Consider the following 24,055-nt stretch of genomic DNA (forward strand, 5'->3'; position numbering starts at 1 on the left):
AAGTTTGCAGAAGACACTACAGTGGTAGGCTTGATTACCAACAATGACGAGACGGCCTACAGGGAGGAGGTGAGGGTCCTCGGAGTGTGGTGTCAGGAAAATAACCTCACACTCAATGTCAACAAAACAAAGGAGATGATCGTGGACTTCAGGAAACAGCAGAGGGAGCAGCCCCCTATCCACATTGACGGGACAGTAGTGGAGAGGGTGGAACGTTTTTTAAGTTCCTCGGCGTACACATCACGGACAAACTGAAATGGTCTACCACACACAGACAGCATGGTGAAGAAGGCGCAGCAGCGCCTCTTCAACCTCAGGAGGCTGAAGAAATTTGGCTTGTCACCAAATACACTCACAAACTTTTACAGATGCACAATCGAGAGCATCCTGTCAGGCTGTATCACCGACTGGTATGGCAACTGCTCCGCCCATAACTGTAAGGCTCTCCAGAGGGTATTGAGGTCTGCTCAACGCATCACCGGGGCAAACTACCTGCCCTCCAGGACACCTACACCAACCGATGTCACAGGAAGGCCAAAAAGATCATCAAGGACAACAACCACCCGAGCCACTGCCTGTTCACCCCGCTATCATCCAGAAGGCGAGGTCAGTACAGATGCATCAAAGAGGGGACTGAGAGACTGAAAAACAGCTTCTATCTCAAGGCCATCAGACTGTTAAACAGCCATCACTAACATTGAGTGGCTGCTGCCAACATACTGACTCAACTCTAGCCACATTAATAATGGAAAAATGTATGTAATAAATGTATCACTAGCCACTTTAAACAATGCCACTAATGTTTACATACCCTGCTTTACTGATCTCATATGTATGTACTGTACTCTGTACCATCTACTGCATCTTGCCATCTTGATGTAATAAATGTATCACTAGCCACTTTAAACAAATGGCACTTTATATAATGTTTACATACCCTACATTACTCATCTCATATGTATAAACTTATTCTCTATGCCATCTACTGCATCTTACCATCTTGATGTAATAAATGTATCACTAACCACTTTAAACAATGACACTTTATATAATGTTTACATACCCTACATTGCTCATCTCATATGTATATACTGTACTCTATACTATCTACTGCATCTTGCCTATGCCGTTTGGCCATCACTCATTCATATATTTTTATGTACATATTCTTATTCATTCCTTTACATTTGTGTGTAGTTGTTGTGAAATTGTTAGGTTAGATTACTTTTTTGAGGTAGGTTAGATTACTTTTTGAGGTAGATTTGAGGTAGTTGGTAGGTAGTTGTTGTCAAATTGTTAGGTTAGATTACTTTTTTGATATTACTGCATGGTCGGAACTAGAAGCACAAGCATTTCGCTACACGCGCATTAACATCTGCTAACCATGTGTATGTGACAAATAAAATTTTATTTGATGTTTCCAGCTCTAGTCATCAATAATTCACTTATAGCTTGTCAATAAAATATGTTTTTCTGTGTATGCTTCAGCTTGTGTATTCTGAACTATGTACCTCCTATCTATCTTCTAATAATTTCCTCATAACCTCCCAGATGTCTTCTTTCCAAATATACAAAGTTTTTGCATGTCAGAATCATGTAATTACACATGAATAGCAGTTACTTTTGGGTATAACTATTTAGGGGGAAATCTAAATTTTGCCATTACATTTAAGAGGTTTTGAAAGGGTAGGAAACATGAGTTTTTAAGTCACCAATGTAACAACACACTGTGGTCTAAAACTTAGTAACTTAGTTGTAGTCACGATCTGGTTACCTTTTAGTCCAAAGACAGTTATGTTTTTTGGTTATTACATGTTTATTAGCTAATTTCCATATATCTTTTAAACTACCCACAATGCACTAGTTCTCAACCTTATATGGAGGATCTACTCTGTGCTACCGAGTTCGTATGCTAGCTCGGTAGTTAGCTCAAACTGGCTAACGCTAGCCACTACCCATGCGAACATGTAATTACATTCCAGACTAAGTGTTGGCAGTGGTGAGCTACAACCCACCAATCACAGGAAGTGGGATGTAAACAAGAAGCAGGCGGGGCATGTGCGGCCATGCAGTATGCTCTTCAGACTTTATGACGGTGTTATCTAGTTGGAACCCATTAGCACAGCAGGCTCTGGTGCCTTCTTCCCATGGGCTCAAAACTAAAGAGAAAATCATACCTGCTTGCTCGAGTTTTCTAGTACCTCATCTGTTCTCCTTTTTGTTTTGTCAACTTTTCAGCATGTTATTTGTGAAGTAGGCTATGGGAGTTTTGTAACGTTTTCCACCGTGGCCTACTGCTAGCACGCTAGCTAACGGACATCTGGAATCTATCTATTTAGGATATCCCTGACTCTTCATCGACCGGTGAAGCGCCCGCCTCCCCCTGGCTTTGGTAGCTAACTCAGACTGCACGCTTTTAAAAGTTTTACTATCCGATGGGCCCAACCATCAATCTGTAAGTCTCTGCTCTGACTTGGGGTTATGTTTTGGTTGTGTTATAGCTGGTCTCCAGTAGTTCAGCTCTAGCTTACATTATAGGTAATAGGCTGGCTTGCCAAGTTCTCCATATTACATCGACCCTACTAAAAAAAAAACGTCATTCTTGAGAATTCTGATACAGTTTTATGTAATAACTCTAAAAATAAAAAAGTGAGATGTAACTTTGCATTGGGAATTGCATATATTAATGCAACTCCATATGTTACAAGTGGTTATGTTTATACTACCTCCTCTTTGAGTGTGTAATATATTGAAACTGTTTGTTACCCGCCTTCCTTTTTCCTCCTGCATTGGGTAATAGAAAATTAGTGTTTTGATTCTTTGTTGTCTACATGTCTACATTTCTTTGTTGTCTACATTTCTAACAACAATACATAAGCATGAATAATATAGGGTTTTAGTGTCATTACTGCTGTTTGGAATATATAACTGTAGCTATGTTATTTCAGATATAAAGTGAAATTATGTTTTGTTTCTCTGATGTGTAGTGGTTGAGGCTAATGATAGCAGAAATGGGGTATGGCATATGGATGTGCTTTACTTACTTTGCAATGGCTTCCTGTCTTATCTTTGTATCATGGACTTTAGTAAATTAATCCATCTTTGAGTTTTACTTTTGGCCTGCAAGCGAACTGTGCCAACACTTGAATTGTTTAAAAGAATGCCAAAGAGAGAATAAAAATGTTCACATGCAATGTGACATAAATATCTTCTTTGACTATAGCCAAGAATTTCCTTAAAAATGTAAAACTCTAATCCATTCAATATTAACAAATACAGTTCACACTTTGCCGGTGTGACAGTTACGGTCAATACAGTGTGGGAGACCAACATTGGAAAGCAAGACATGAGAAAATCACAAAGGTGACAGTAATCAAAGGATTAATGTATGCAAACGAGATGTTTGGCAGGCATGGCTGGTGACGGCGCTAATTGAATAATTGGCTTCAGAGCGCCACACGCACCAACCACACTGCGTGTGTGTGTGCATATGTGTGTGTGTGTGCCAGCGGACATTTTAGGTCTACCCTCCTCATGCGCTCACCACTGCCAAACGCCTTAAGATGGTGGCACCTTGAGGGAGAGAGACACCAGGCACCTCCTCCTCTCTCTCCTCCTCCTCTACCACAGGTCTTCACAACAACACCGGCAGGCACCCCTCCCTAACCCCTGCCCTCCTAATAAATATTTAATTCCTCCTTTCTAATAAGGATATAAGGCGCCGGCTCTGGTGCCGGCTCTTGAAATTTGCATAAAAGGTCCAGATGCTAATGCAACTGTGGCGACTACTAGCAGTGCTTACTGCTCTATATGCAGCGTTGCCATCTCCCTAGACAAGCCAAGATCCCACATAATTGAATTGCGAAACAGTACACCGTATTCAATTGGCTCGCTCTATTCAAAACACATTAAGGTACCAAGGAGAACGACTGTCCTGTTTTAATTGTAGCAGCGCTACAGCTGTTTATGCGTATTTCATGTCTCCTATAACCCCCTACCATTGTAAAAACGGCAGATAAAGTAGTTGGCATCATGCATTATATAAAACATTCTATACTTATTTGAGCCATAAGAATTGGTAGGTGGGTTCTACAACTATTGCTTAAAAATTTGTAAATATATTCACATGAAAGACACCTTTAACTATTAATATTAGATACTGAAACATTACTGTATTTTCAGAGTATGTATGAGCAATTGAAAGAATGCAAGGGAAAATCTACAATTACATTGTGATCCACCACTTTAACATACCAGAGCAAAATTATATATTTGGCAACATTTAAGGAAAAGTACAGTCAGTGTCGCCATAATGTATGTCAGAACAGTAAAGGCACAAGGTGTCACTTTTGGTTATTTTTAATTAATTGAAAATGAATAATGCAGTAACATGAAATACATTATTTACAAGCTTTCATCTTACGAGAGGATTCAAAGTGTATTTCAGATGCAATTATTTATAGCAGGGGTATTTGCATAATCAAAAGCCAGTGGAGCACAGAGATATCAAAAAGGAAAGGCAGGCAGGCAGTCAGCTTGGTTTAGCCGTATACTGTAAAGCTGCCATTCATCCGTATGCAGCCAGCCTAGCTATTGTTAACGCCAATGCTCACAACATCAGTCATATTAATCTTGTGGCCGACAGAATTTCTGCTGTGTGTTGTTAGCATCAATGGCATTAGCAATTAAGATGACATAAGTGCAATGTAGCTAGCTAGCATTAGCATCTTTGTAGAAGTCTGCTGAACATTATATGGGATGGGTAGAGAGATATTTTGGAAAAACGCAAATCAACAAATGTTTACTATTTTGTCCTTTAATATGTTTGCGCCAATATGTTTTTAAAATATGTATTTTATACATGTAGGCTACAGTATGTATTATCTACGTCCATTATCTGTGTGTAAGTAACAATGTGTGGTTATGAGACAAACTAAAATGTTTTATGCACAATAGGCTTTGTTCCTCATTCATTTTAGTGTCCTTCAATCCATTCAACGTTTTGCTCAAACAATACCATAATTATCAATGTCCCATTCACACTTCCCATTAACAAACAAACCCATCATAAAAACACATTTGGTGTAGGAGCTTACAATACACTGACTGTCATTAATGTCCTATTAAGCCGACATTGATCCAGTCAAGTTCAGAAGGTAATGGCATGGACAGTGAGACATGGAGGTAGCTAATGTACTGGTAGGAGTGAGACCATGTCTGTGACCACCTCCACGCAGGCTGCTAAAGGGAGGGGCACTGTGGCAGAGCACAGCATGTCCACTGCTCCTCACAACGACGCTCAAGTGGCAATGCATGATTTCATTAAAAAGGGCCCAACCATGACATTCAACAATGGATTATTAGCCCATATTATGGCTGGCTGATCGTTTATCAGCAAGGATGTAGGGGGCTGACCACATCCTTATAAACGGTGAACCAGTGGAAAGAGGTGTCAATAATTATTTGGTGTGTGTATGTGTGTGACATGCAAAAAGCAGGAGATGCACTGAAATGCACTGCAATGTCATATGTTTGATGCAGATTGAAACAGCATCTACAGGGGCAGGCTGTCGTCACTGTGTAAGATGAGCAGCCATACCTACTGATGTGGTCTACATAGCTTTGGTCACCTTGTGCACTGCTAATAATATCCATCACACCACTGTTAATGGAGAAGTCACCTGACAGGAAATACAATGCAACACCTCAATGTGTGGGATGAATCTAAATTGAGCCCAGGAGACAAGGAGAGTGGCATTCTAGTCAGTTACATACACACGCACGCACGCACGCACGCACGCACGCACGCACACACACACACACACACACACACACACACACACACACACACACACACAATAAAACCAGGAACCTGTCCTGCTCCAGCGGTGCTGATGCCGGCATGCACACCGTGAGCTCACCTCTCGTTGCCACGGCGACACCAACCAGAGGGAAAATCCTGGTGTGTGTGTGTGTGTGTGTGTGTGTGTGTGTGTGTGTGTGTGTGTGTGTGTGTGTGTGTGTGTGTGTGTGTGTGTGTGTGTGTGTGTGTGTGTGTGTGTGTGACAGATGCCTGAGCAGGAGTAAGGAGGGCCTGAGGAATTCACACAGCGCTAGGGCTTGTTTAAGCACTAGCGCCTCATTCAGTTACCAGGCCTTAGTTATTAGGGAAACACTAAACCGGCCCTTTCAATTATCAAGGCAATGACTTTAGCACGGCAGCCTGTTTATAATGGCTGGCCTGGGATTTGAAATGAGGTTACTTAGAAATAGTCGGCCGACAAGGTGGAAAATAGACATTTACAAACACACACTTACACACACAAATATGTGTATTATCATGATTATGTTAATTTAATATACACACAAACATATAGAGAATCACAGTCATGAACACACTTACAGGTATGGCCACCACATTAAACACACACAAACACCCACACATACTTTTATTTCCAAAAACCAAAAAATGGGACTAACAGCTGAATTGGTGACTGAATTCTATAAGTGATGAAGAGCTAACTCAGTCTGAGGGTCCTCTGCTCATCAATGGTGGCGCTCCACCTCCATTGAATGCCCTGAATTCATTAGCCATCGAGCACAGATGGCGTCTGGCTGCTTGTCTCAAGTTCAAGTTCATGTCCAGAAGAGACAGAGAGAGACATGGTGAAGCCAGACAGACCAGACGCTACTGAGACACAACCATTGTTCCTCATCTACAGGCATCTCCCAACGTCCTTGGGACCTGGACGAACGTTGAATACTGCATTGGATCTGGTGTGACCTGTCTCTTCTTGACATAGCTTGACATTTTAGGAAATCAAGCTGAAGGATATGTGGATTTGTGTGAGGTTTTTTTGTGCTTAAGTAAGTATTTACCACGACTATGTAACAGCTTCAGACAAATTACAAAAAAGGATGTGCTTGGTCTGAACACCAGTCCGTATGCAATTAAATCCCAGTGTAAAACACATTGTGTTATGACAATACAGTGCTATAATAACAGTTGCAACAACATGGTGACTATTTTACATCCTTTGTCTAGCATAGACATGACCCAGACGGACCTCATCATAAGGTCACTGCCTGCCAGATTGCACTTGTATTATTACAACATGAGCCCTCTGCACAGAAAGAAGGCACATTAAAAAAACGGGCACGCTGGGCTGGTGTAAAATATGCTGATTGCTCATCCAATGAATATGAAAAACCTACCATGGTCGCCATGGTTATGTTACTCAGCCAATCACATGACAACAATGGCTGCGGAGGACTGTAAGTGTGGGTGGGGAGGGAGTGGACAGCAGAGCCAGAGTTACTGAGCAGAGAGAGGTGCTGTCACCACCCATCTCTATACACATAGTCAAATCACACGTCTATATTTCTCTGTGAGAATGGGCCTTTTGAAATGGATGGCAAGGCCTCTCCTCCTCTCCTTCCCACCACCCTGCCTGTATGGCAGTTTCATAAATAACCACATGCATCCTCACAGCCAGGGGCAGACTGGCCATCTGGCATTTCAGGCAATTGTCAGATGGGCTGAACCATTTTTAGCTGAGTAGGCCTGTCTAACTAGGTTTTTGTTGTTGCACAAAATGATCATTATTTGGCTAATAATGTGGGCCTCAAGAGAAAATTGAGCCGTTGTGGAGGCCTTGAGGAAAAAAATGGGCCAGTGTGGGGACCACAGCGAAAAGAAATTGGCCGGTGTGTTAGAAATGTCAGGGCGGATTTCTGGTCCCAGTCCTCCCCTGCTCACAGCCACTCCAAGCACTTCCTACCTACTGTGAGATACACTACTCAGCCAACAAAGATGAGCCAGAGAAAAAGTATGTAGGACTATCTGCTGTCGGGTATTAGATGAATTGTAGCTAAATATACAGCTTGATAGAGTATTTACTATATTACCACAGACTCATGCATGATTTGGCAGTGTTCGCAAGAAGACACAATATTAATGTGATATACACTAATGCTCTGGAGACAGTGTACGCCCAATGCAAACCGTTGCCAGCCAATATCACTGTTACAGTATGCACAGCATGAATAGTGAGAGTGACTAAGAGAGAGAGATGCAAGTGTGACTTGCAACAGTTTCAGACATGTGATACTGTTCTCTCTCCTGGCAACACTGGGCTACATCTAGCATTGCATTGTGAGGCTGTACTTTTTGAGGAGAATGACTGGGGTTAACATCCTCTGTTTGATACAGTGCTACAATATGGGGAAACATAGTGTAATGACAGCCTAGAAAGGGCATGAAAGTAGGCTACTGCAAACCAATAAGACACAAAATAAAATAGGCTACCATATGATATAGCCTACTGTTTGTGTATTTCAGGCTAAATAAAAATAATTACGCTGGAAGCATTTTTAAAAATGTCTCCCCCAATATCAATTGGCTGAGGAATTATTTGGTGAAATGGTAGACAATTTTTTGGGTCAAAAGTATCAAATTGGGGTTAGGTAAATTTCACACCATGAAACATCTTCAGACTTCCAATGATGAAGAAACCTTTTGATTCAGTCAGTTTAGTGCAGTGGCCTTTTATGCTGTGGAGAATCAACTGATTTATATTTGCTGGTTTACTTACAGACTTCAAGTTTTTCTTTACACTGTGCTGACATTTAGTATGGCCCCAGAGTAGAAAACAATGCAGCCATTCACGAGTCTAGATGGTGATTTCAATCGACTTAACCAGGGACAATGAAACTTGGTTATTCACTGCTTTCCCAAATTGTGTTCTCAAATTAAATTGTGGGCTAATGTATAACGGCCCAGTATTGTATACACTCTTTGATAAGGGTCAGAACAAGACACTAGTTTTGTCTGATGGTGTGAGAAAGTCGGCCAGAGACCCTTTCAGCGAGACCGTGTTGAATTCAGCCACTGTGAGCCTATTTAACATTGAACTTGAATAGTACCATGTGCACTAGCCTACCACTGCATACACTGGTCGTTTAGGCCTAGAACTCTGGCGCTTCCACATCGGCCTATCAATTAAAAATACATTTAGGCCAGCACTTCGGCAAAAAAAATGCAATTTCATCAATTAGGCTACAGCTAATCAATCTTTTAATAGGCTCTAAAGTAGTCATAAGACATTACACAATTTACATTAAAAAAAACTTAACATCCATATGAAAAGGCCTACTATTAATAATAATATACTGTCTGAAATGTAAAAAATTCACAAAAGAAAAATGTAGGCTATGACTCAATAAAAAGCAGGTATCTAGCTTAATAAGAACAAGTGTAGATAATAAACATCACCTCATCTCCAGACAATAGACTCTTCCAACATCCATGAAGAAAACAAACAGCCTAGGTTACAACTGACACCATACACAGAGGATATTTTCAAATATAAATAGATCTTGTTGGAAAGCCATCGTTTAGAAACAATGGTTTTTACAACTCTATTGGGTTGCCAACAAAGCATTTCATGTTAATGGTGTTTGAAACATTCTATCCAACTGTGCTACCATCACTAAAGAAACAAGACAACTATCCCACTAGTCACCATGTGCCTAATGCATGCCACGTGCTCCCTTGGTTGTTATAAACAAATCCACTGGTGACTAATAGAAGCCTAATGGCCTGTAGCCTATAGCTAATAGCATCCAACATGCAGAATTACCAGACCAGAAGCTATGCCTGCACTATTAAGCTATTTCTTTCAAATTAATTTTATTCGGATGTGCTATATATCAGAATAAAATAAATATGTTGGCTTTAGCTACTTCTATAAACATTCCTTTATATTAATCAGGGCATGTCTTGCAATTAAAGGTAAAATAAACAAAAAAGTCCTGGTCAAGTTCAAATTCAGCACATGAAGTGATATCATCTATTCAATTTGGCAGATTTCTCTAGGCCTATATGTGCATTGTCAAATTCATTGTCATGAGAAAAACAATAGATCAGTGTTAGAGCGCTAGGCCATTAAAGGCCTACAATTCCATAATTATATAACATCGTTGATTGGATTTATAAACGCGTCCAGTTTTAAGATAATTGGCAAAACCGTTGCGTTCAAGACCGTTGCTACTCAAGTTTGGAGGCCGCGTCGGCTGGGTGGGAAACGTCGCCTCTTTCTATGGGGATGCAGATGAGTCTGGCGCACTTGACATCTTTTCATGACCCATGGACCCCCCCCCCCCTTCTTCCTGTCTGTCATATTCGGACTGAGCATGGCATTGCCACTTGCCCTGAGCGTGGGAATGGGAGCGTCCAGTCGTTCACATCTCCAGCACTGCGGTTAACGGAATCAATTAAGCAGGGCCGACCCCCACTTACATAGACGCCTCCCACCTCCCCCTCCTTCTTAGCCTATACCCCAAACCCCCCTCTCCGTTTTTGTCAGCTCTGTATACGTTCTAATTATTGCTGTTTGGGATGCCAGCGCCGTTTCCTGGTTGGAGTCGATCATGCCGAAATTAAAAAATGGAGAGGGCGCGCATCCTAAATGTCAATCTCATTCTCAATGCTATAGCCTACATTAGCCAAACAGATGGAGCATGCATGATAGCCTAGACTAGAACTCAAACGGATATATTTTCTATATTCTATTTTCCACATTTAATTATAGATAATAACGTAAGATGCTGGAACGACTAATGTATTTCAAGAAAGCATATAGCAAGACGCATGAACAAGATAGATACAAAATCAGAACTCTCACACTCTGAATCTGTCAAAGGCCTATAATAGCCTAATCATATACTTAAAAAGTGTGTGTGCGTGTGTGAATGCAACATTTACTCATGCTATGATTAGTTATAGTCTAGGCTACCTGAAGTTTTCAAAAGTAATAACCTGCCACAAACATATAGCCTAATATAAGTAATACATAAATACAACTCTTTCACATTTCCAATAAGTGAAAATGTCCCGTCAATGCTTGCTGTAACAGCAATTATTTCAGATGTTAAGACTTTTTAAATACAATTGGTAACGTCAGGTTATTATTTTGTGCATAGAGTAGGTTTATGGGTCTTGTTATTTCCAGTTTATATTTCCAAGGTCCTCGATGAGTCTGGAAGTAGTTTTTACTTTCGGTTATCTAGCTTTATGACGGCCATCACACTCATACAGCTAGATAACCAAAGATAACAACCCACTTCCCATTCTTCAAAAATATTCCATAATAGTCTTCTGTTCTCCTGGCGTTGGATTATGCACCTGCTTTCAGAAGTGGTCACCCATACTTTGAGGCAAATAAACCAAAATATAGAAGTACGCCTAATATTACTCCCATACATAATCCTATTTTATTTCCATAAAGGCCACTTCCGTGGAACGAGTCCCCCAAACTTCCACACACCAGTTGTTAAAAAAATATAATATCCAAAAAATATAATATAATGTGTTTAGATTGTCATATTCAGATGACATTAGCCAACATTACTGAGTTGAAGTAAGGTGGAGAACTGTATGGTGCAGTCATCCTTGCACAGGCCCTGATTTGCAATGCAAATTAATTCAATCCCACAAAAGGCTCTTTCGCCTATTAAGTCGTTGTGGCAGGAGCAATAGATATCCTGTGAAGCCAGCGAAGAAGATACGGAGGAGGTGGAAAATCCGTTTCCTGGAGAAAGTGCGAAAATGACACAGGATAAACGTCGCGATTGTTTCGGAATATGGAGAGGACCTTGTTGGTGACCAAAAAAAATTCAAGTTGTCCGCACGTATCCAGCGTGCTAGAGGAAAGAGATGCCGAGGACTCTAAGCCAAGGGTTCCGTTATGTTGGCTAGCCTCTGCCAACCGTCTGAAAGGAGTGGGAAAAGGGCCATCCCCAAGGAAAGGGGGAAACGGGGAGGAGGGCTGGGCTTCTAATGCCAAAATCTGGACCAACCCGGCGAGGTCAAAGGCCTCAGACCACGGGAGTGGAAAGTAATGATGATGATGTCATGAAAAATCACAAATGCACGCTGATATTCATGCACGAGCAAGTGGCAAATCTCCTCGCGTCATTACCAAGGCACCGGAATAATTGCGTTTTCCGCTAGCGGTCTGCATGCGTTTTGTGGAATGACAAAAAAAAGCACGGAAAGACAAAATGATTGTGCTATGGTATGAGCACGATCATCTTGATACATTTTTAAGCCAGTAAGGGTATAATAGCCAGCAGTTTAAACCACAAAATAAAAGAGCTCAAATCAATGGAGGACATATGGCAGCATTCCAGGGCTGAGTAGAGCATTGTCCTGTATTTTCGTCGCAGCTGGTACCGAGTAGGGTCTTTGCTGTAGCATGGAACTGGGCCAGGTTGATCGAATATACGGGTGTGAGAGAGAATGCGAGTCAAGCCACTTTCATTGACTCGATTTGAGTCGAAATCCTATTGGCTTCATGTGTTTTTTCATCGTCGTGACCGATGTAAAAGCTACAATGGTTTCCAGGTAGGCTATACTGGCGATGTCGCATTATCAAATACGCGTTCATTTTTCTACACAGTGACACACCTAAAACGTTTCATCTTGTCTGTATCAAACATTCAATAATTCTATATTCATATTTATCAGACTTAGTAGGAAATATAAATATTCAATAACCTAACTATTAACGATATATGTGTTCAAGCCCCAGACGTTAAAAAATAAAAAATAATAAAAAATATGAGCTTGGGATGTATGCCAGGACTATTACCCATACTATAGGGTAGGTTACTGTATACGTATTGTTAGCAAGAATTCTCAAAATTTGGCACTAAAAAGCAAGATAGTTGTGTGCGTGTGTGTGTGTGTGTGTGTGTGTGTGTCAATTGAGAGAGAGCGAGAGGAGGGCGGAAGCAGTGAGGTCCAATTAAGGTATTGGGCTATATGATACACCAATATTGCGATTTCAATAGGCCAACTAAACAAGATCGATATTTCCGTGCTATACTAATTGTGGTTCCAAATTTGGAGTATTTTCACAACGCAGAGATGATCTGCACAAAATGTGACTTTGTAGTCCTTCAGTCTTATTTAATTATCTGTATTTTACAAACAAAGGGTAGGCCTAATTAACTGCATATAGACCCTATAGCCTACGATATTGCCTAATCTTTGCACGTTAACTGAAATGTTTTGCATTTCCATCTATGTCGCGACATGCACCTGTTCACTTGTGGTTTTTGCTGCGCGCTATATTAATGTATTGGCCCCATTGAAACATGTCGTTCAGGTGCTAACATTAAAGACCCAAATAGGTTGGAAGGCATCCAATTGCTCAGCCAAAACACTTCTAAATTCAACGTTTATATGGTCACGAAACCCGGCCCTGTGCAATTATTAAGCACAGTTATTATTTGGAACGCGGTTAAATCTGACTGCAAGTTAAAGTATTCATAAGTGGTAGCCTTGATATTAACATTCCTTCGAAGTGACACCGGTTGATCCAACTGACTGAGATCCCATTTGAAGGCGAATGAACTAATAAAATGTCCCTCCAAGAATGCGCCATGCACGACTCTATCCAATTATGTATCATTTCAGAGTTTCAGAATTTCCCAATAGTTCTGACATAATATTATAATCTATATGACTATTATTTCTCAATTTCAACAGAAGTGAGTTTTAAACATAAAAAGCAAGCATTTCTCCCACCTTGGCCTTTTTGCGCGCATACAGCATGGAACATTTTCCCTGCAACATATAGACTAGCCTGCAACCGTGATCCTCTATACTGTAGGTTTTATATGTTGTCATCCTGTCACTTTAAACATCAGTAATGCCTTGATTATGCTACACAGAGTATGTCGTGGTTATTTCGGTACCCAATTTATGACACTATAACATGAACGTCTGACAATGTATATATAACACTGTGACATTCTAATAGACTATCTATGTAATATTGACTGTTTTTTTTACAGTATGTAGGCTAAATAAACTCATTCAAACCAAGAATTTTAACTTTCTAAATAGTGGTTTTCTTTCTTTCTTTCTTTCTTTTATTGAGTTCTCGTGCGCATTAAAGGGGCAATCAAACAAGTGCAAACAATAACACAGTTGCCAAAACACCACTGTGTTGGTAAATAGCTGGGGTATGGGGCTGGAGCTCTCAAATTCATAGACAGAGCAATGCATGCAAAGACTGACGATCCATGATATCCCAATTATGGTTTTAAACATGTTTTGAGGCTATACAATGTTTGTTTGCAATTACATTGTTTACAAACAATGTAGTTAAACCAGCTTATATGTTGGGCTACGATAGTTGAATTAAGTTCATTGGGCAATTCTAATGTATATTCTTCAAGAATCAATAAGTATAATTCATAAATGTAAACGTTTTAAAAAATGATGTGACAATCGCAGACTGTCCCTTTAAGGATTGGAGCAGTAAGTAGGCTAACTAACTGTACACAAAACCCCATAGGTACTTTTTCACAACTAGCCCAACAACCGAGACTAGTCTGTACCATAGGCGTGAAATTAAGTATTGTTTACACCATACGATACGGAGGTAGCCTACACAATTTTCATCATGAGACGATGTGCAACCCAATCTTTACGCATACGTTGTAGCCTACATTCAATTTGACCCGGCATAACACACTATAAACTGATGTTTGGAGCAATTTAAGACATTCTCGGTTAGTTAATAATCACAGCTGGCCGTTTTAACTTATTGCACAAACCATCTACCAATAATTGAACTTGTCATTGCGCTAAGTCTGCACTTTGGCTCAATGCATGGAGAGGCGTTGGCTACTTTTGCACTGTGCATGTGATTGTGGTTGCGACAAGCTCGTGCAAACAGTCTGAACAATGCTCCGAGTTTTCATCATGATTATTTATTTTAGCGAATTAAGAAGGCCAACAAAATCTCCAAATGTGACAAAATGTATTTAAGTGCCAGGGAAGAGCACTATAGCCTTACGAAGCAGTATGAACTGCAACTGCTCAAATAGATATGAAAGCTAATCGTAGCCTACATGGTCCTCCTCAGCTAAAACAAATGATCTCTATACATTACGTCCACTAGCCAATAAAAACCAATGAATATAGTCTATTATTCACCGAGTCATTCAACTTTACTGTAACTTTTACGCACATCAAGCAACATAAACTTTACGTACGGTCAAGGGATTATCACCAAAATTGAACTTACTTCCTCAAATTGCGCAAGAAGCATCACAGCAACCAGACACAGCAATCAGAAATCATCCTAGATAGGAGATATGTTCTGTGGGACCCGGTGGACAGTCCCCCAAATATCCAGCCGTCCTCGGCCGTCACTTCATTTAAAATTGCCGCTAATACTCAGTTCATTATGCGTGCTTCAGTTGCTCTGAGTAAAGCCTGAGCATATTCCAAGCACATGATAGAGGGAGGGGAGAGGGAGACCGAACTTTCCCATAACGTCTGCGGCACCAAATAGAAAGTGCACAGTTGAAGCTGTGAGAGTCTGCAAGTTCTCTTTTTTTTTGGGGGGGGGGGGGGGTCCATCCATCCTTTCTCTGTGAGAAAGGACGTGCTCTGAAATTCAAACAAGTTCCCTCGCTCTGTTGTTGGGCACGAACTGAAGAGGCATTGTTCGTCTTTTGGCCTGGACTCCCCCATTCCCAGACCAGGTTATGGAGTGATGGCGGTCGGTAATGAATTTGCTGCAGGCCCTCCTTTAACGCGTTATGACAAACGGAACATATTTACAGTCGTTCAGACAAAAGGGTGAACATAATGTGTTTGATACAATCCCAAACCAAGACTGAAGGAGGCCAGTAATACATCATAGTCTTTGTGGGAAAAACATTTTATAACTCCACTCAAAATGTTTTTGGTCGGTACTTTTGCCTTCACCTAAGCATTTAGTTAATTTGTATACACCCCCCCCTCTCACGCCCCCCCCCCCCCCCCACACACACACAAACACATGATGAGAGGACTTATACAATGTAACAATGATGTACCAATTGATCTTGTGATAATTCATTTCAGAAGATCGCAAAAAGTAGTTAGCTATAAGATGGAAGCAATGTGTGCCCTAACTTGTTCTTTAGCATATGTTGTGCAAGCAGAGGTGTAGTGCCCATAGGGGGCACACAGACCCCCTCAGATGTGTCCAAGCAATTTTATGAAGTTGGCTTTAGCTAGCCCAGATAGGTTCCCAATCTCCCAACCTCATAACTAGCTCCTCTACCAAGAAGCCATTTCAGCCTACCAACCAAGTTAGATAGTTAGACAAGCTATCTTAGCTGGCCTGCCTGCTTGCAAGGTTGGTAGACTTTAAAAAAGCAAGCAATTACTAAATGTACTCAATGAGACTCACATTCCTTTCAATCTTTTACCAAGATTTTAGCAGATATGCAGAGAAGCACATTTAGTTTCTTTAAAATAACCACCAGTCAGTAGGATACTTACAGCTCAAGAGGTATGCTTAGATTTACAGAAAAATATACATTTTTTATATAGAATTAAGCGTAGTGATTATGGCTCTAGATTGCAGGAGAAAGCTATTTCAAGTGTTTGACAAATGCTACATTCTTTAACTTCCAACCCCCAGCCATCCTCAGGTACTTTGTGCACCCTTAGATTTTGGGGGTGAATGACACCCCTGTGTGCAAGGACCATGTGCCATGATATGCTTGGGCTGTTACATATCTAGCCTATAGACAATGGAAATAGTGGTATTGTTACCAACAAGTTACAACAGGTAATACAGGTAATGTAATGAATTGCCATTCTTCTTCTTCTTTTTGTTATTAGTATTATTACTACAACTATTATCGCCTATTTGTAATTACACTATCAACATAGCTACGCATATTACAGGTTCAAATGCCTTGTTAATGGTTTGGAGGAGATAAAGCATGTCCTTTTTTGTGTGAAACACTACATTTATATCAGGGCAAAGTAATTTCTTACAGCTCTCTTTCTTAGTCTTTTCCCTGCTTAATTTCAGGCATATCCATGTGATTTAACCAGATTCACGTTTTGGTTTAACAGCGAGGTCACGTTCAATGACGTAGACAAGCATATCATCTACGTGCAGCCATATTTAAATACATCAAGGAAATTAGTGCATCAAAATATGCAAATCCAGTTTACATAGTCTGTCTAGCCGCTGCCAGAGCAATTTCCCCCAACCGGTTCTTGGGTATTTGATTGCCGTTTGGAAAGCGAACATTGTCCTGTTTGTTTTTGACAAAGCTCCGAGGGTGTGTGAGCGGTGCGCTTTGGAGACATGAAGTGAAGAAACCAAGGGTTCTGCCTGGGAAATCGCCCATGCATAATGAGATGAGCCACTCTGCCATTCTCAATGCTCCGATGCTGTTGGTTCCAGCGTGCGTATTATTTTTTATATTGATGCATATGTAAAAGGTAGATTTGCATTGCTTTACTTTTCTCTATTCTTCGTTTTCCATGCTATTACTTTTGGTTTAGGTTGTAGTGATTGCAATGGATATTTATGGATGATGACGCGCACCTACAAGCGTTAACCTACAGTATTTCCAATTTCACATAGCCAATCAACTGAAAAAAGGGACTATTCCGAAAATAATGGGTTAAAATAAGGCAATAGGCCTATAGAAAGTTTGCTAGTTGACTAATGATGTAAAATTGTAAAATATAATATCATTATTGTTCTCGACAAAAATATGTATATGATTCTAGTGGCCGAACAATAGAAGGGATTTAGTGCTATAATAATGCTGAGGATACCTTGACTTATATTTAGCCTATATTCCAGGAAAGGTGCTCGAGATTGTGTTTTACAACAACAACAAAAATATATAGGCTACATGTAGCCTATGGTCATTTGAATATTCTGAATTTTGTTAAGTGTTAACCCACCTTACAGTATGTATCTCTATTGGCTATGTAAAGGCAACATTTCCTCTGTATTGGCTAATGATGCGCACACAGGCCGCGTTTGCGGCAGCGCGCGGGCACACACACATACACACACTGAATGAAACACTGACTTATTAACCATTGTCTTGAAGTAGCTAATTGTTTTGTTTTTAGTAGACATGATCGTTTTTTAAATAACAAACAATGATTGGTTTAGAATGAGCGTTTTGCTGTATAAAATCGAATTGCAACACATTATATATAGTAGGCTAGGCTAAATGAGATACGTTTAACTTACCCTTATATTTTACATCACCATTCAATTCTTCCTGCTGGGCTATGCACGCGCTCTCAATCAAGTCGTCGCCAATTTTCCAGCCCAATTTATTTGTGCGAGCCGTTGGAGATTCCGTAGTCCCTACTCGTAAGTCAGCCTCCTCGTCAAGTGAACCTTTTTCCCGAACTGCTCCTCTTATGTGTCACCCAATAGAAGTGGTCAGACGGGCACACGTAAAGATTTTTTCCCTCCAAACAGGGTACATGCTGTCATCGACCTGCAAGTTGTTTGTTTTGACAAACACGCACAGGGTTGCATGCATAGGCTACAGCATTCTAAGATTATTGCACATCAATTGCTCTTGCCACTTGTAAAACCAAACCACCCTTTTTCGAATTTGTAACATGGAATAGTGTGACGCACTTGAACCAACATGTCAAGTGAGGCATGTCAGCTTTGTGAACTAGATAAATGTGCAGTTCCAATCACACTATAGCACCTATTGACGGTTAGGCTAAAGCAAGATACAGACCCAAACAAGGTCTACAGCAAAGTGTAATCAAAAGAGAGCTGCGTGAACATAAACACTTTTTTTTTTTTACAAAAGCAATGACGTATTAATAATTTGCATTTGAATTGTCACGGATATTTCAAAATAGATAGCCATTGCAGTTATTATAACAGTGACATATGTAACGGGGACGAATTTGACGACAGAGAAGAAACTGCGACATTTTTCCAATTAGGCTATAGACTATATTGCTTGCTTTTCTGCAAACGATAGAAAAAGTAATACAAGTCCATAGTAATCTTAGTGTGGTAATCAATCAATTATCGAATACATATTTACGCCTGACACAGACTTCATATTGGAACTAGATCATTGGTAATACACCGACTGGCGATACCCGTCTTCCACATCGTGGTCTGCATGGACTACCCTCCTTACATATCTCTACATAAGTTTAATGAAACATGCACGGTCAGCCTATAGTGAAAAAGAGAGGACAATCGCTTCTAGTCACTCGGTCTCTTTTACATCTTACCCCTTCCAGTTATATGGCGAATAACCAATCATTTCTTATTTTCGCCTGCTTTTCAAATTTAGGAATAGGTTACGATGTTGCAGTTTATGCTCTCAGTTTCGAACAAAACTCATCCATAGGCCTACAACATAAACACGTCCTTTATTGTAAATGATCTTTAAATCTGTAGAAAAAAGACATCTTAAGCATCTCACCATGACGAAACAGGCCTTGGATAAGAACAGCCAATATAGTTCCTTGGTGTGTGTGAGACAGAGAGAGAGAATGAAAGAGAGAGAGAGTGGTTGAGTGCGTTCTTTTGTGCGATTTGATTTATGATTTAAAAAAATGTGTAGGGCTATACAATATATATATATATATATATATATATATATACAAAATGTGAGTTATATAGTTTCAACGTCGCTGCAACTTAACGTCAACCAGAAAAACAAATAGGCTATTATTATTTATATTTGCATTATGATTATTATGATTATGATTATCACAAGTGTTTCAGTAGGCTATTATTTATTTAGTTATTACTATTAAACCCAGGAATATGCTACTCTGTTTTATCAGTATAGGCCACCTCAATTCGACATTGATTAACAAACTATGTCCAGCGTGGTTATTTTGCGAAAACGAATCGATAGTTACCAGGCTGATTGAGATTTGTGGCTTTGATGATACAGCATCTGTGAGTATTGGTGTCTGTTGCGATAGGCTAGCGTTTTGGACTGAGGATGGGAGAGTGTATGTAGTATGTACCTTAGCTAATAAACGGCGACATCTAGTGGTAACTGTGGAGAAAGTATCACGTGCCACGTAGTTATATTGAGGGTCACCAGTTTTTGGAACATTTCGATTATTTCTTGTTTAGAAACAAACGAGATCATGTCAGCAAAAGGTCATGCAAACCTCAAAGTCGGTAGCCTAAATAACGAACGAATTATTACAAAAATAATGCCTTGACAAAAGACCATACACGTCTAAAGAAAGCGATGTCTAGCCAATAACACATCCTTCAAAAGTTACATTAGGTGGAATGTATTTTCTTCTTAAATTGAAGGGTAAATACAACGAACATGTTTTGAAATAAACTGCAATAGAATCGCATAGCCTGCTATTCCTCAATTTAATTGTCATTCTTCTTCTGATGTCTGATTTTGAGCCACAGGCCTATACTTTTATTTAATTTATTTCTAAACATGACTCTGTGTTTGCATACTATTATTATTAGGATATGCTATTCTTCGATTTAACACGCTTTGAATTAGCCTACACACGTTTATTATTTTTCTGTCGTGTGATGTATTTTTACAATTTCAATTAAAGGTGAAGTATCAATGAACTGTCTAAAATAACAACAGTTCACTTCTTTCAGCATTGCATGCACTTGGGTCAATTGATTTTATTCGATTCGTTATTCCGGCGGGTAACATTTTAATTAGCTTACATATATATAAAGTGAAAGTAATTCCACATACTAAACTTCAGATCTCATTTCTCTTGTTTATCATATGAAGAAAATGCTTATTTTAGCTCCAGACTTGAGCGGCGGTGTTCGCCTTTCCAACTTGCTCTCCTTGCACCACTGCACACGCTGTGGCCGCAGCTGTCCCGGTTCGAATCTAGGTCACGGCAGTTTTTATGTAACATAAACCATGTGCTTTCAATATCGAATTATCTTATATGATTTCACTCAGTCTTGATTAATGTGAATTCAACGAGGTTACCTATACAATGTACTAAAGCAAATAAATAGGTTATGAAGCAATGGAATTCAAACAGGCTTAGGTCTGGATCTGTCCTTATTTTTTAAATTGATACATTCGATTTATGATAGTATGTTATTGTATTATTGTAGCCTACTCTAAGAGTTTATATTATGAAAATGGGGGTAAAAAAAGACATGGCGATTTGGGGCGCAGTTGCCAGGAATAATTGCTTGTAGCAATACTTTCCCACTGGGCACAGACCTCAGTTCAACGTCCAGTTTTGAGTTACATTTGGTTGAATTAACTCATGTAAATTCAGCGCGATATCAACAAAAAATGTCACCCTTTCATTGGATGTAGGGTAAAAGTTGGGTGAAAAAATACGAAATTCTCTCAATCCAATCAGTTTTCCACGTTCATTCAATATCATCATTTTTTTTTATGTTGAAATGACATGGAAATAACCTTGATTCAACCAGTTTTTGCCTAGTTGGTTGCGCAATTGTATTTCCAACTGTTTTATCCAAATGTCATTTAAGTTTAGTTCTCTGCTTCACATTGCGCACAGGTTGCTTAATCCTTTTGTAGCAAATAGCCCAACGACTCTTTCCCTGGTATTGGTTTCACATGTTTCAAATTTCACACATTTGCATCCATTTTAGATCTAGTTTTTCAGGATAAAACCCCCCACATTGATTCTACCAGTTAATTAATCAAAAGCTAAAATGTGTCTTCCTGAAATGTCTTGTTCTTGATATTAAATTTCCCCCAACAATTTATGGACATATGTTCTTGTTTGTCAGGCTGATAGGTAAAGGGTGAAATAGTACATTATTAAGCTACACCAGGAAAATTGATGGTTAGGGCGGCCTATACCATTCTACAACCATTCCACAACCGTTATAGCTACATCCATTCTCAATGTAAGACGAACATGATGAAGTACCTTCAATACATGTTTTTTCTTCTTCGTCGAATCAACCGCTCACGCTGTCTGTGATTTTTAGTACTCTGTGACCGTTGTTCCATTGAGTTTGATGGGGGAATTATTTTCAGTCTTTCCGAAATGTGGATAATGCATTTTTTGTTGTTGCATATGCTCAGAATAAGTGTATGTTTACTGGAAAAATGTATCACTGAATGTGAAGTGAAATAAACCTTAGCTGTAAATGTCAAATAAAAGTCTGCCATTTGAGTTCCCATGACTCAATGCCATGATTTCGTAACCTTACTATGCTACAGTTGGAAGAAATAAAGCAAGAAATGCCATTGCCGTGTCTCATTGTGGTGTCATCCATATTATGTTATATTAACAGGTAACTGCCAAAATGAGGGAAACAGTTGAGTAAATGAGGGATCCAAAGTATATTGAAAGCAGGTGCTTCAACACAGGTGTAGAATATCCCATCATGCATTAATAAAAATGCTGGGCAAACCATTATTTTGGCTAACATGGCTATGCCCCACAATCCACAGGGCACAAGTGGTCACTGAGTGGTTTGAAAGGCAGTCACCAGATTTCAACCCAATTGAAAACTTGGGGAAGATTCTGGAGCAGCGCATGAGACAGCGTTTTACACCAACAACAAAACGCCAAATTACGGACTTTCTCCTGGAAGATTGGTGTCGCATCCCCCCGATAGACTTCCAGACACTTGTAGAATCTGTGCCAAGGTACATTGAACCTGTACTGGCATGTTTTGGCCCAACGCATTGTTTAGACACTTTATGTTGCTGTTTCCTTTATTTTCGCAGTGCAGTACAGTACCTTGCAAAAGTATTCATCCCCACTGGTGTTTTTCCTATTTTGTTGCATTACAACCTGTAATTTAAATAGATTTTTATTTGGATTTCATGTAATGGACATACACAAAATAGTCCAAATTCGTGAAGTGAAATGAAAAAAAAAAAAAAATGTTTCCAGAAATCCCCCCCAAAATATATATATATGGAAAAGTGGTGCGTGCATATGTATTCACCCCTTTTACTATGAAGCCCTTAAATAAGAAATGGTGCAACCAATTACCTTCAGAAGTCACATAATTAGTTACATAGTTAGATTGCACACAGGTGGACTTTATTTAAGTGTCACATGATCTCAGTATATATACAGCTGCTCTGAAAGGGCCCAGAGTCTGCAACACCACTAAGCAAGGGGACCCACCAAGCAAGCGACACCATGAAGACCAAGGAGCTCTCCAAACAGGTCAGGGACAAAGTTGTGAAGTACAGATCAAGCTTGGGTTATACAAAAATATCCCAAACTTTGAACATCCCACGGAGCACCATTAAATCCATTATTAAAAAATTGAAAGAGTATGGCACCACAACAAACCTGCCGAGAGAGGGCCACCCACCAAAACTTACAGACCAGGCAAGGAGGGCATTATTCAGAGAGGTAACAAAGAGACCAATGATAACCCTGAAGGAGCTGCAAAGCTCCACAGTGGAGATTGGAGTATCTGTCCATAGGACGACTTTAAGTCGTACACTCCACAGAACTGGGCTTTACGGAAGAGTGGCCAGAAAAAAAGCCATTGCTTAAAGAAAAAAATAAGCAAACACGTTTGGTGTTCGCCAAAAGGCATGTGGGAGACTCCCCAAACATATGGAAGAAGGTACTCTGGTCAGATGAGACTAAAATTGAGGTTTTGGCCATCAAGGAAAGTGCTATGTCTGGTGCAAACCCAACACCTCTCATCAACCCGAGAACAACATCCCCACAGTGAAGCATGGTGGTGGCAGCATCATGCTGTGGGGATGTTTTTCATTGGCAGGGACTGGGAAACAGGCCAGAATTGAAGGAATGATGGATGGCGCTAACTACAGGGATATTCTTGAGGAAACCCTGTTTCAGTCTTCCAGGGATTTGAGACTGGGACGGGGGTTCACCTTCCAGCAGGACAATGACCCTAAGCATACTGCTGAAGCAACACTCGAGTGGTGGGGAAACATTTAAATGTCTTGGAATGGCATAGTCAAAGTCCAGACCGCAATCCAATTTTGAATCTGTGGTATGACTTAAATATTGCTGTACACCAGCGGAACACATCCTACTTGAAATGGCGGGAGCAGTTTTGCCTTGAAGAATGGGCAAAAATCCCAGTGGCTAGATGTACCAAGCTAATAGAGACATTCCCCAAGAGAATTGCAGCTGTAATTCTTGCACAAGGTTGCTCTACAAAGTATTGACTTTTTTTGGGGGTGGGGGGTGAATTGTTATGCACGCTCAAGTCTTCTGTTT

General features: G+C 40.0%; 1 long non-coding RNA gene across 2 annotated transcripts in view; it reads right to left on the reverse strand.

Moving 5' to 3' along the window:
* The window catches only part of LOC115199768 (uncharacterized), a 72,393-nt gene extending 53,734 nt beyond the window's left edge, over positions 1-18,659 (reverse strand). The window contains exon 1 of one of the 2 annotated variants that reach the window (XR_003879412.1): positions 18,087-18,659. This is a non-coding gene — a long non-coding RNA (uncharacterized LOC115199768). Of the gene's footprint in view, positions 1-15,104; positions 15,383-18,086 lie in introns of those variants that run through there. The other variant, XR_003879411.1, reaches the window with a different exon arrangement.
* Between the last annotated feature and the right edge of the window lie 5,396 nt (positions 18,660-24,055).

The sequence above is a fragment of the Salmo trutta genome, chromosome 9 (assembly GCF_901001165.1).
Source record: "Salmo trutta chromosome 9, fSalTru1.1, whole genome shotgun sequence".
Taxonomy (NCBI): Eukaryota; Metazoa; Chordata; class Actinopteri; order Salmoniformes; family Salmonidae; genus Salmo; species Salmo trutta.